This window comes from Hemitrygon akajei, chromosome 2 (assembly GCF_048418815.1).
Source record: "Hemitrygon akajei chromosome 2, sHemAka1.3, whole genome shotgun sequence".
NCBI classification, from domain to species: Eukaryota; Metazoa; Chordata; class Chondrichthyes; order Myliobatiformes; family Dasyatidae; genus Hemitrygon; species Hemitrygon akajei.
The window spans coordinates 161,417,914-161,429,444 of NC_133125.1; positions in this window are offsets into that span (position 1 = coordinate 161,417,914).

Genomic DNA, 11,531 nt, shown 5'->3' on the forward strand with positions numbered 1-11,531 from the left:
CCCCTCCTTAATAAGGGAGAAAGAGATGTCTCCATTTCAGAGCGAGAGGGGAGACATGACAAACATCTCACTGATTTACAATGTTATAAGTCCATTGCATCGCTTTTTCCAAGCTCTGTGCCCAAAGGTCTCGGGTCTCTGGGCACACAGCTAGAGATCTTCTGTCTCCCACAACACACTGATTTCCTGGCGGGACACCAACCTTTGCTTCACCCAGCTCCAGAGCCATGAGATCCTGGAACTTCAAAGGCAAGCTAATCTCTTAGGCCACATCCTTGACATATCGAATAACAGCCGATCATGAAACCCTGAGAGTGGGTCCCATTCCCACAGAGAACCAAAGTCAGCATATAACTCCAGGTCAGGGTCTTCAAAAGAACCCTGAAAGAGGAAAATAAAGATATTAAAGCTAGAAATAGAGATGTTTCTGAAGATGTAAGTGACGGAGTCGCCGTTAGTTGCCATTCTCTCCTCCTAAGCTCCTCCTCAATCATTGGGTGTATTTAAGGCAGAGATTGATAGGTTCTTGATTGGACATGGCATCAAAGGTTACGGGGAGAAGGCTGGGAACTGAGGTTGAGGAGGAGAAAAAAAAGATAAGCCATGATTGAATAGCGGAGCAGATTTGATGAGCCAGATGGCGTAATTCTGCTCCTAAATCTTATGTTCTTATAGCTCTACACACTGTCCTTACACACCTAGAGAAGAGGGATGCTTATGTGAGAATGCTGTTCTTGGACTAAAGTTCAGCATTCAACTCCATAATTCCATCCAGACTTGATAAAAAGGTTAGAGACCTTGGCCTTCACCCTGCCTTGTGGAGCTGGATACTGGATCTCCTGTCAGATTGCAGGCAGGTTGTAAGAGTGGGCTCCCTCACTTCTGCCCCTCTGACTCTCAACACAGGTGCCCCTCAGGGCTGTGTCCTATGCCCCTTCCTTTACTCTCTGTATATCAATGACTGTGTTGCCTCCCACAGCTACAATCTGCTAATTAAATTTGCTGATGTCACTACATTGATTGGCCTAATCTCAAATAATAATAAGGCAGCCTACAGAGAAGAAGTCATCACCCTGACACAGTGGTGACAAGAAAACAATCTCTCCCTCAATGTCATAAAAACAAAGGGGCTGGTTGTGGACTACAGGAGGAACGATGACAGATTAACCCCTATTGACATCAGTGGATCTGTGGTTGAGAAGTTTCAAGTTCCTTGGTATACACATCACTGAGGACCTCACATGGTTTGTAAATACCAGTTGTGTGGTGAAAAAAAATCACAACAGTGCCTCTTTCACCTCAGACAGTTGAAGAAATTTGGCATGAGTCCCCAAATCCTAAGGGCTTTCTACAGGTGCACAATTGAGAGCATCCAGACTAGCTGTATCACTGCTGGGTATGGCAACTGTACTTCCCTCGATCCCAAGTTACCCCATCTACAAACTGTTCCAGCTGCTATCATCCGGGAAACAATACCACAGCGTGAAAGCCAGGACCTACAGGCTCCAGGACAGCTTCTTCTACCAGGCCATCAGAATGATTAATTCATGCTGACACAATTGTATTTCTAAGTGATATTGACTGTCCTGTTATACATACTATTTATTAGAAATTACTATAAATTTCACATTCAGATGGAGACATAACATAAAGATTTTTACTCTCATGTATGTGAAGGATGTAAGAAATAAAGCCAATTCAAATTCAAATGATAAAAGAGGCTGTAGTCAGCATGGGTTCCTCAAGGGAAAATGTTCCCTGACAAATCTGTTTGAACTCTTTGAAGAAATAATAAGCAGGATAGAGAAAGGAGGATCAGTTGATGTTGTGTACTTGGATTTCCAGAAGACCTTTGACAAGATGCCACACATGAGACTGCTTAACAAGCTCCGAGCCCATGGTCCTCCAGGAAAAGTTCTCGTATGGATAAAGCAGTGGCTGATTGGCAGGAGGCAAGGAATGTGAATAAAGGGTTGTCTGCTGATAACAAGGGGTCTGTGTTGGGACTGATTCTTTTTATGTTATATGTCAATGATTTGGTTGATGGTATTGAGGGCTTTGTTGCATAGTTTGCAGCTGGTATGTAGATAGATGGAGGGGCCTGAAGTAGAGAGGCTAAAGGACAGACAAATTTGGAGAATAGGCAAAGGAATGGCAGATGGAATATAGTGTTGGAAAGTGTATGGTCATGCACTTTGGTAGAAGAAGTGAAAGGTTTAATCTATTGCATCCGGTGCTCAAGGTGCGCCCTCCTCTACATCGGCGAGACCCGACGCAGATTGGGGGACCGCTTCGTCGAGCACCTCCGCTCTGTCTGCCACAACAGACAGGATCTCCCGGTTGCCACCCACTTCAACTCTCCTTCACATTCCCATTTGGATATGTCCATACATGGCCTCCTCTACTGCCATGATGAAGCCAATCTCAGGTTGGAGGAGTAACACCTCATATACCGTCTGGGTAGTCTCCAGCCCCTTGGTATGAACATTGAATTCTCCAACTTCTGGTAATTCCCTCTCTCTCCCTTCCCCTATTCCACTTTCACTCTGCCTCTTCTTCTAGCTGCCTATCACCTCTCTCATGATTCTGCCTTCTTCTACTACCCACAGTGCTTTCCCCTTACATTCTTTCTTCATCTTTCCTGCCTATCCACTCCCTGCTTCCCCTCCCCTACCCCTTGATCTTTCCTCTGATTGGTTTTTCACCTGTACCTTCCCCCTCCCCCCAGCTTCCATATAGTGCCCCTGCCCTCTCCTTCTTCAGTCCTGCTGAAGGGTCTCGGCCCAAAACATTGACTGCTCCTTTCAACGGATGCTGCCCGACCTGCTGAGTTCATCCAGCTTGTTTCTACGTGTTGATTTGACCACAGCATCTGCAGTGTACTTTGTGTTTACTAAAGGTTTGACTATTTTCCAAATGGAGAGAAAATACAAAAAACTGAGGTGCAAAGGAACTTGGGAGTCCTTGTGCAGGATTTCTGTGTTGCTCCTTTCCTAAATGGGCCATATTTGCTTACTACCATCTGCGAGGACATATTAGAATTTTTTTTTTTAAGAAGATACCCAGAGGACCCATTGTCTCAGTTATCCAGCTCTTTCACACTTTTGGTTATAGGTCGTGGACTTACTGGGTTTTGACAAGTTCTTGTCTCATTATCTTCTTGAATATTTGTACCTATTTCTCCATCAGTTTGCTATTTCAAGGATTCTTCTCTTTCATGTAGATGGATACAAAGCCTTTGATTGAATCTTTGTGCATTTTCTGCTTCCTCATGTGGCCACTGCATTAGATACACCTGTACACCTGATCTTTAATGCAAATATCTACTCAGCCAATCCTGTGGCAGCTGCTCAACATATAAAAACATGTAGATATGGTCAAGAGGTCCAGTTGTTGTTCAGACCAAACATCAGAACGGGGAAGAAATGTGATCAAAGTAACTTCCACAATGGAATGATTGTTGGTGCCAGGCAGGGTGGTTCGAATATCTCAGAAACTGTAGATCTCCTGGGATTTTCACTCACAAAGTTTCTAGAGTTTACTGAGAATGGTGGGAAGAAAAATCAAACATCTAGCAGAGGTTCTGGTTGAAATGTCTTGTTAATGAGAGAAGTCAGAGTAGAATGGCCAGACTGGTTCAAGCTGACAGGAAGGTGACAGTGACACAAATAACCTCACGTTACAACAGTACTGTGCAGAAGAGCACCTCTGAATGCACAACATGCCGTAACTTAAAGTGGATGGGCTATAGCAGCAGAAGACCCCACCGGGGTTCTGCTCCTGTACTTAATAAAGTGGCTACATCAAAGTAAAAGGTGTGTGTGTGTATGTGTTTTTGTCCTCGACTCTTTTCCTTAACAATTAGCGAGACAGTCTGTTGTGCCTCATGCTGATTTACACTCATTTTATTTTCTCTATATCAATTTCGTGCTGACCTTTTGGGAAATTGGGCTCTTTTCTGGGGAAGGTTGGACCTGTACAGGAGGAACGGTTTTCCCCTGCACTAGAGGGGGATTAATATCCTCGCAGGAAGGTTTGATAGGGCTGCACAGGAGGGGTTAAACTAGAGTTGCAGGGGGGGATGGGAACCGCAGCACCAGAACAGATCATGGAGTGATTGTGGAGAAAGATGTTGTTAAGCCTACATATGCTTATCAAGAATCAAAAGGTTGAGCAGGGTGGGACGAATGTTCTGAGCTGCTTATATTTAAATTCAAGGAGTATTGTAAGAAACGCTGATCAACATGTGGAATTATGACTTTGTAGCCATTACTGAGACTTGGTTGCAGGAGGGAAAAACTCATTGTTCCGGGTTCCATTGTTTTAGACGTGATAGAGCAGGAGAGAGAGTAAAGTGGGAGGGGGTGGCTTTACTAGTGAGGGAAAATGTCACAACAGTATAGACTGGCGACCTTGTCCAGTGAGGCCCTATGGGTAGAACTGAGGAAGAAAAGGTATGGCCACAATAATGGGATTATATTATAGACCACCAACAGATTGCAGGATTTACAGGAGGAAATTTGTAGAGAATTGGCAGACTTGCAAGAAACATAAGGTTGTGATTTTAACTTGCCACGTATTGACTGGAATTTCCATACTGTAAATAGATGGGATAATGTTTATCAAGTGTGTTCGGGGAAGTTTCCTGAATGAATCTATAGACATGCCAACTGGAGAGGATGTGGCACTAGATCTACTATTATAGATTGAGACAAGGCTGGTGACAGAAGCTTGTGTAGGGGAACACCTTATATCTAGTGATCATAATATGATTAGTTTCAAGGTAATTATGGAAAAGGATAGGTTTGGTCCTTGGGTTAAGATTCTAAGTTTGAGAAAGGCCAATTTTGCTGGTATTAGAAAGTATGTGGCAAATATGGACAGGGGCAGATTGATTTCTGGCAAAGGTGTACTTGGTAAGTGGGAGACATTCAAAAGTGAAACTTTGAGAGTCCAATGTTTGAATGTTCCTGCAAGAATAAAAGGCAAGGATACCAGGTTTGGGAACCTTGGTAATATCAAGGGACGTTGAGACATTGGCTAAGAAAAAGAAGGTGCATAGCAGGAAGAGCAAATGAAGTACTTGAGGAGTATAAGCAATGCAAAAGAACACTAAAGAAGGAAATCAGGAGGGGTAAAAGAAGGTCATCAGATATAGGAGCAGAATTAGGCCATTTAGCACATCGAGTCTGCTCCAGCAATTATTCATGGCAGACCCAATTTTTCTCTCAGCCCCAATCTCCGGCCTTCTCCCCATATCCCTTCACGCCCTGACCAATCAAGAATCTATCAACCTCTGCCTTAAATATACAGACACTTGGCTGCCACAGTTGCCTGTGGCTAAGAATTCTACAGATTCACCATTCTCTGGCTAAAGAAATTCCTCCTCATCTCCATTCCAAAAGCATCCCCCTCTTTTCTCTGGCAGTGTCCTCTGGTCTTAGACTCTCCTACCACAGGAAACATCATCTCCACATCCACTATATCAAGGCCTTTGACCATTTGATAGGTTTCAATAAAGACATCACTCATTCTTCTCAAGTTCATTGAATATAGCCCCTGAACCATCAAATGCTCTTCATTGAACAAGCCTTTCAATCCTGGAATTATTCTTGTGAACCTCCTTTGAACTCCCTCCAGTCTCAGCACATTCTTTCTAAGATAGGGTGCCCAAAACTGCTTACAAAACTCTAAGTGAGACCTTGCCTGTGCTTTGTAAAATCTCTACATTACATTGCTTTTATATTCTAGTCCTCTTAAAATGAATGGTAACATTGCATTTGCCTTCCTCACCACAGACCCAACCTGCAAATTAACCTTTAAGGAATCTTGCACAAGGATTCCCAAGTCCCAATTCCTTGCACCTTAGTTTTTCTGTGTTTTTTCTCCATTTAGAAAACAGTTAAATCTTTCATTTCTTCTACCCAAGTACATGACCACACACTTCCTGACACTGTGTTCCATCTGCCATTTTTTGCCCATTCTCCTAACCCAGTGGACCCCAACCACCGGGCCGCGGATCAGTACTGGGCTGCAAAGCATGTGCTACCGGGCCGCGAGGGAATGATATGATTTGGTTATATGAAATGATATAATATGTCAGCTGCACCTTTCCTCATTCGCTCACATGCCCACTGTTGAACTTGAATGCACATGAGGTCATCAGTCGGTCATTAACCTACAACTACTCAATGAGTAAAAAGCAAACGTCGCTTGAGTTTCTTTGGGAGAAGTGGTAGGGACATAAAGGGCCTAACGATGATGATAACGCAGAGACAGCTGAGGCCGAGACCGTAAAAAAAAAGAAAGCTTCCTTCAACAGAAAATACGAGTCGTATATAAAATATGGCTTTAATGCGACCGGTGACTCGCACGCTCCAAGCCCCCTGTGTGTGATATGTGGAGACAAGCTGACTAATGAGGGAATAAAGCCCTCAAAACTGCTTCGGCACCTTGAGTCCAAGCACCCTGCACTTAAAGACAAACTTGTTGAGTTTTTTGAGTGGAAAAAACATGAGCAAGCGGGACAGAAGCAAGTGCTGAGAGCCACCACCTTCACAAATGCTACTGCTCTGAGGGTGTCGTACTTAGTGACTAGCTGTATTGCTAAGGCTAAGAATCCTTTCACTGTTGTGAAGAATTGATTCTGCCTGCTGTCAAGGACATGTGCCGTGAACTTTTGGGAGAAGCTGCAGCTAACAAGATGGCACAGGTTTCTCTTCCAGCTGCCATAGTTTCAAGGAGAATCGATGACATAGCAGAGGACATCGAAGCACAGCTGTCGGAACAGCTTAACGAGTCACCACTTGACGAGGAGTGGATAGCAAAATTCGATTATTTGTGTGACATCTTCAACCTGCTCAGTGAAGTCAATTTGTCTCTTCAGCGGAGAATGACAATTGTCTTCAAATTGGCAGATAAAGTGTCTGCTTTCAAAGTCAAACTGGAGCTATGAGGACGGTGAGTGGACAGGGGCATATTTGACAAGTTCCCAACATTAGCTGGGATTTGCACCGTCCTTCTCACAGCTGGTGCGCGATCACCTATCTTCGCTGTCGACAGAATTCCAGTGTTACTTCCCAACCGCAAATGACCCAAGACGTGCAAAGGAATGGGTCCATGACCCATTTGTGAATGTCCCCAGTGTATCATCCATGTCAGCGTGGGAAGAAGATCAACTCCTCGAGCTTGCAAATGACGGTGGGCTGAAAAGTATGTTTGAAATAACATATCTGCTGGCATTCTGGATCGAAGTCAAAGCTGAATATCCTGAGATAGCCATGAAAGCACTGAAAACATTGCTTCCATTTCTAACATCATATCTCTGCGAAGCGGGGTTTTCTGCAATGAAAACTAAATTGCTGAATAGACTGGACATAAGGAACCCCCTTCGAGTATCGCTGTCTCCTTTCATCCCTTGATGGGACCATCTTGCTCAGGGCTCCCACTGATTCAGCGATATTGGTGCGTTGCAATGATTTTATATGTTCATACGAGGAAAATACACACTGTATGTTCAATATTAAATTTGTTAGATAAACCCTTTTAGAAACAAAATTGAGTGTATTAGCGGCTTGTAAGTGACTTATACTTGACTTACCACCTACATTCCGGTCGTTATTAACACACCGCTCGCCCCCACGTCAGCCAGTCCACAAGAATATTGTCAATATTAAACCAGTCCGCAGTGCAAAAAAGGTTGGGAACCCCTGTCCTAACTTGTCTACATCTTTCTGTAGCTTCTCTACTTCCTCAAAACAAACTGCCCCTCCACTTATCTTCATATCATCTGCAAACTTTGGAACAAAGCCCTCAACATGATCAACCAAATCATTGATATATAACATAAAAAGAATTGGTTCCAACACAGACCCCTCATCACCAGCAGTCAACCCTTTATTCACATTCCTTGCCTCTTGTCTGTCAGCCACTGCTTTATCCATGCCAAAACTTTTCCTGTAGTACCATGGGCTCACAACTTGTTAAGCAGTCTCATGTGTGGCAAAGGCCTTCTGAAAATCCAAGTACACAACATCAACCAATTTTCCCTTGTCTATCCTGCTTTTTATTTCTTCATAGAATTCCAACAGATTTGTCAGGCAAGATTTTCCCATGAGGAAACCATGCTGACTATGGTCTATTTTATCATGTACCGCCAAGTACCCTAAGAACTCATCCTTAATAATCGATTCCAATGTCCTGCCAACCACTGAGATCAGACTAATTGCCCTGTCATTTCCTTTCTTCTGTCTCTCTTCCTTCTCGAAGACTGGAATGACATTTGCATTTTTCCAGTCTTCTGGAACCATTACAGAATCTAGTGATCCATGAAAGATCATCGCCAATGCCTCCATGAACATTTCATTCACCTTGTTCAAAACCCTGGGGTATACACCATTTGGTCCAGGTGACTCATCTACCTTCAATCTCCCAAGAACCTTCCCTCTAGTCATGGTAACATTACACACTTCATGAGCCCTGACACCTGGAACTTCCACCATACTGCTACTGTCTTCCACAGCGAAGATTGATGCTACTTATTCAGTCCATCCGCTGTTTCCTTGTCGTCCCCCACCCCACCCATTACTACCTCTCCAGCATTGTTTTCCAGCTATCCAATATCCACTCTTGCCTCTCTTTTACACTTGAAGTAGCTTAAGAAACTTTGGTATCTTCTTTAATATCATTGGCTGGCTTACTTTTGTATTCCATCTTTACCTTCTCAAAGACTTTTTAGTTTTTTAGTTGCTTTCTAATGGTTTTTAAAAGCTCTCAATCCTCTTAACTTCTCACTAATTTTTGCTATATTGTATGCCTTCTCTTTGGCTTTTATGTTTGCTTTGATTTCTCTTGTTAGCCAGGGTTATGTCATCTTTCCTGTAGAATACTTCTTCCCCTTAGGGATGTACAAATGTTTGTATATATCTTGTGCCTTCCAAAATGCTTCCAGAAATTCCATCCTTTGCTGCTCTGCCATCATCCCTGCCAGTGTTCTCTTTCAATATTTGATAGGTTTCTATGAAATCCCACCTTATTCTTCTAAACAGGCCCAGAGCCATCATACACTCCTTATTTGTTAGCCCTTTCATTCTGGAATAATTCTCATCATCCTCCTCTGCACCCACTCCAATGGCAGCACATCTTTTCTTTGATAAATGCCCAGAACTGCACACAATACTCCATGTGGTTCAACCAATGCCTTATAAAGCCACAGATTAAATCCTTGCTCACATATTCTAGTCTTCTCAAAATATATGTCATCAATGTATTTGTCTTCCTTACTACCAAATGAACCAGCAAATTAATCTTTTGGGGAATCCAACACAAGGACTCCTAAGCCTCTTTGCACCTCTGACTTCTGAAATTTTCTCCCCATTTAGAAAATAGTCTACGTGATTCAGGTGTAACCCATCCTTTTTGAACAGTTCATACATTCCCCAGAAGAGATCCCAATGATCCAGAATTCTGAAACTCTGCTACCTGCACTAATTCCTCAGCCTAGCATTCAGCTGCCAAATCATCCTATTCTTATTCTCACTGGCCTCTGGCACAGCAGCAATCCAGAGATTACTGCCCTGGAATTCCTGATTTTCAATTTTCTACCCAATTCCCTATATGCTTTCTTCTGAACCTCCTCTCTTTTTCTACTCATATCATTGGTACCAATATGCACCATGACTTCTAGCTATTCACCCTCCCCCCTTCAGAATGCTGTGGACCCAATCCAAGATATCCCTGACCTTGGTTCTTATGAGGCAACATACCATCTGGATGTCTCTTTCACGTCCACATAATCATATGTCCTGTCCTCTAATCATGGAATCCCTATAACTAGTGCAGTCCTCTTCTTCCTGCACCCCATTCCCTTCTGAGCCACACGGCCAAACTCAGTTGCAGAGACCTGGTTCCATGATAGGTTGTTAATCCCCACAACAGCATCCAAAATGGAATACTTATTGAGGGAAATGGTCATGGGGTACTCTGCACTGGCTGCCTCTTCCCTTTCCCTATCCTGATACTCACCTAATTACTTGACTCCTGCAATTTAGGGGTGGCTATCTCCCTCTAGTTCCCATCTAACACCTCCTCATTCTGAGCTGAAGGTTATCAAACTGCAGCTCCAGTTCCTTAACACAGGGTCTAAGTAGCTGCAGCTTGATGCTCATCATGCAGGTTTCATTATCAGGGAGACTGAGGTCTCCCAGAGTTCCCACATCTCACACAAAGAACATACCACTATCTCTAGACCCATTCTCAGTGCACTATGTACTAACAGACAAATAAAGAGTAAGTTTAGTTAGAACCTAAGTAAGAAATTTACTTAGAACCACCATTTGTGCTTGCCTAAGCCCATTGAACTGAAGCCTAACCACTCACACAATGGCCATTCTTAAACCTTGCATCTTTTTATTAGCCTTTATGAAGATTGTTAAGAAACCCATTGGTAGTTACATTGAGTGAATTAAAATAGCTCCAATTCCCCCACCTGTCCCTTAGGGCATAAATTCTCCTCATGCCATTTCCATACCAATCTCTAATACTGTTTAATTCTCTGAAGGTCCTTCTTTTCAATTTAAATTTCAGCTACTCTTTCAGCTGGACCTTCTTTTTTCCCACTCATATCATTTGTTCCAAAATGGTGTACTTCTACCTCATTTAATCTTCCAACCACTTTCACCATCAGAAACTTTCTTTTCTCTGGCACTTTTTGAGGGGTTCTTGTTCTTGCCTATGGAGGACACCATCTATCATGAAATTTCCTGCACTACCACATTCCTATCCTGCTCTTGCCACTGCTGCTTTTCCTACACCCTTCCCCAAATGTTTCTTCAGCCTTTTGAACACCAGTGATTGCAGTCAATTCTCATGTCTCCACTGGTAGTGAGTGGATATTAGCTGTTGACAGAACCAATGTCTGTAAGACATCCTTCTCATAATTCTCTTGATTTCCAAACCAGTCATCTCTTCTGGATTGTGATTGCTTTCTGGATAAAACTACCTTGAAAATTCTCCATTAGTCTCCCGGTGGCAGAGCATCTCCAATTTGCATGTGTTTAATAAACCTGAACCAGTCAGATTCAAGACAGAATTTTAAAATCCTCCCACTTATCACTAAGGCAGGGAATTGATAGCGAGTAGAACTGAACATGCGACATGAAGTTGGTCTCTGCACGGAACAGAACAGATAATGGGTTAGATTCAATGTGAAAATGAATATGGGGGAGTAGGGAGGTGGAGGTGGGGAGGGCTCAGTTTTTTTAAAATCTCTACCTATTACACATGCTTCTATTGTCTACTATACATTCCATAATACTGTATTAATTATAATTTTATGCATGTTTAATGCAATATACACAATTATATTTATATAGTAACAAATTGATTTGCCTTTATTCTCTACATTAAACATGATTGCATTTTCCCCACAATATTCACAGTATACCAATATCCCACCAGTTTCTGAATTCCAGTCACTAAGTGATGGGTTTCACAGTTTGTTACACTGGGATAACTTGGTGTCTGGTGGTGAG